The sequence below is a fragment of the Hesperophylax consimilis genome, chromosome 20, assembly GCF_061612785.1.
Source record: "Hesperophylax consimilis isolate HC1 chromosome 20, BYU_Hcon_1.0, whole genome shotgun sequence".
Lineage (NCBI taxonomy): Eukaryota > Metazoa > Arthropoda > Insecta > Trichoptera > Limnephilidae > Hesperophylax > Hesperophylax consimilis.
Genome location: NC_142855.1, coordinates 32526700 through 32530069, shown reverse-complemented (window position 1 = coordinate 32530069; position 3370 = coordinate 32526700).

Here is a 3370-nt window from a genome sequence, read left to right as displayed (position 1 = left end):
TTTTTTGTAAAGTCTGTCTTCTGTACATTTTCTTCCTGAGGAGATATCCCTATTGGCAAAGGGATTAAAATATAACCTTAAATACTCAAATAATAATTTTAATGCTGCCATAGAAGAGGTAGCAGTGGATATAGACACAGCTCTATGTGGTAAACCGAAAAAATTCTGTTACAAAAGTGCTGAAACTTTACAAAAACTAATACCTAAATTTAAACCTAACCCAAATCCCGAGTTGACTATAGTGAAGAATATTCGTGCCAAACTAACAGATGAAGATTTGATCCTCACGAAAGCGGACAAGGGGAATACAGTGATCATACTCCCTCGAAATGAATATAATTCTAAAGTGGCGGACTTCATTGACAGTGACAATTTCGCAATACTTGCGAAAGACCCAACCAATAAGTTCCAAGAAAATGTGAAACAAACACTTCAAGCATGTAAAACTAAAATATTCAAAGACGAATCATATCACAAAGTTAAAATTTTAACTAAAAATCCCAAAACTCCTAAATTATATGGGTTCCTTAAAATACACAAGAATAATTGCCCCGTCAGGCCAGTAGTTTCATGTTGTAATGCCCCAAATTTTAAAATATCATCCGTTATTACTAATGTGTTTCAAAATACCAATGTTTTTTCACCTAAACATACTCTTAAAAACTCTTTTTCATTAGTAGAAGAATTGAAAGATATGATTCTCCCTAGTAATTCCACGCTAATTTCTTTTGACGTTGTAAATTTGTTCCCCAATGTTCCCATAGAAGAGAGTAAATGTTTAATTTCTGATTTATTAAATAGTTCCGATCTCTCTATAGACTTTATAAAAGATTTAACTTCCTTGTTTAATATATGCCTGAATCAAAATTATTTTCAATTTAATAATGTTATATATCAGCAACGTGACGGCCTGGCTATGGGGAGCCCTACCAGTCCTCTGATTGCTGATATATTCATGGATAACTTAGAGAATAAAATTTTATCTAGTACCTCACATCTTATTAAAAATGTCTTGTACTGGAAAAGATACGTTGATGATGTTTTGTGTATATGGACAGGGACTAAGCGTCAACTGAATTCCTTCCTCAATCTTATAAACTCTTTTCATAATAAGATTAAATTCACATTAGAAATAGGCATAAATTCAACCTTAAATTTTTTAGACCTTACCTTATCGATCGTTAACAACAGAATTAATTTTAACATTTTTCGTAAACCCTCCTATACTGACGTTGTCATACACAGCACCTCCAATCATCCTATTTCACATAAGCACTCCGCATTCCATTCAATGGTCCATCGTTTAGTCACAATTCCAATGTCCGATAGTCATTTTGATAGTGAACTAAAACTAATTAAACACAGCAGTAAATAATGGCTATGAATCAAATTTTATAGATTTAATCTTAAATTAAAAACTAAAACAAATAGCCATTAATCGCTTCCTCTTCGCTAGTCCTTGTCCTCAAATCAATGATAACAATATTAATTATCAATGGCGGCGAATTTTATTCATTAATCACTTTTCTACCTTAAGTGTAAAAAACCTTCCTTTTGAAGTCAAACCGGCCTTTTATACGAATAACAATATAGGTAAATTTCTAATTAATTCTAAAGACAAGGACGATAAATTAAGTCATTCGGGGATATATAAATTAAATTGTAATAATTTTTCGGCTTTCTATATCGGTAAGACATCACGTAATGTTAATATTAGGATAAAGGAGCATCTTCGTTGCCTCAATAATAACGGTTTTTCCGAATTTGCAAATCATTTGATCGATAAAGATCATACATTCTGTCATAGCACCGGTGCTAACATCTTACATAAAAACGGGCATGGTAACAGACTAAACAATCTAGAGGCACTAGAAATTAAAAAAGCTGTAAAAACCAAAAGTCAGATACTTATTAATCAATTAGACATATCAAATAGTCCAATATTAGGTCTGTTTCCAATAAACTCATAAAAAAATCTCAGTTCACCTTATCTCCTTACCCACCATGCCAGTTGATTCTTTGTTTCTCCCAATTTATTGGTATAACCCATTAGTCTACATAATTATCTGGCGGTTTTTTCCATTACTTGTGCACTTATGTTAATGTATTTTATGACCGTCTTTGTGTTGCTTATATTTGTATCATGTTGTCTCCCTCTATATTTTGTTATATATATGCACACATTATGTACTTCTTGTTTAGTATTAATTTGTACCCTGATGATGCTTAAGTAAAGCGAAACCGGTCGGTTCTTAAATTAATAAATATCGTGGTTTTAAAACAAAAAAGTATTTTATTTTATTAAACCTTTTTTGTGTTCCGAATGTAAATTTTCATGTTCTTCAAAAGGAAATCTAAAATATCACTTGTTGAATCACAGTGGAGTAAAACCCTTTTCGTGTCCTTTCTGCAATTATTCATGTATTCGGAAGGAATACCTAAGAACTCACATGTTTACCCACAGTGGAGAAAAACCTTTTTCTTGTTCCGAATGCAACTTTTCATTTTCTTCAAAAAGAAATCTAAAAAATCACTTGTTGAATCACAGTGGAGTAAAACCCTTTTCGTGTACCTTCTGCAATTATTCATGCATTCGGAAGGAATACCTAAGAACTCACATGTTTACCCACAGTGGAGAAAAACCTTTTTCGTGTTCCGAATGCACCTTTTCATGTTCTTCAAAAGTATATCTAAGAAAACACATGTTGACCCATACTGGAGAAAAACTTTTTTCTTGTCCTTTGAGAAACTATTCAAGTTTTCAGAAGGGAAATCTTAAAAGGCACATGTTTACTCACATTCAAGAAACCCTTATTATGACTAGCTGCGTCTACTCGTCTTCTACAAAAGTAAGTCTAAGAAGATACTTGCTGATTTACAGTGTGGTAAAACCGATCTAATTTCCCGACTGCAATATTCATCTTCTTGGAAGAAAGATCTAAAAAACCACAGTGGAGATTAACATGTTTTATTCCCCGATTGTAAATAGAAATGTTTTCAAAATCGTCTTAGAGTTCCACAAACTGGACTCGCAAAAGTGTAAAACCCTTTTTATGTTCCGATTGTAACTAAACATGACCTTGGGAAGGAGCTCCAAAAATTTATACGTTTACCCACAGTGTACATGTGTTTCGAATACGGTTTAGAGTGAAAAAGGGTGTCTCGCCCTCTGCTATGGGCTAAACTCAGAGAAAGAGGCATATCATCGGAGGTCATACATATCCTCGACTCGTGGCACAGACAGCAGGAAAACCTAGTAAGATGGAAGGATGGTTTTTCCGAACCTTTCCTCCTAAAGAGTGGCGTCAGACAGGGAGGATGCATGTCACCGATACTGATCAATCTGTACATGGACGAACTCACCGAAAGG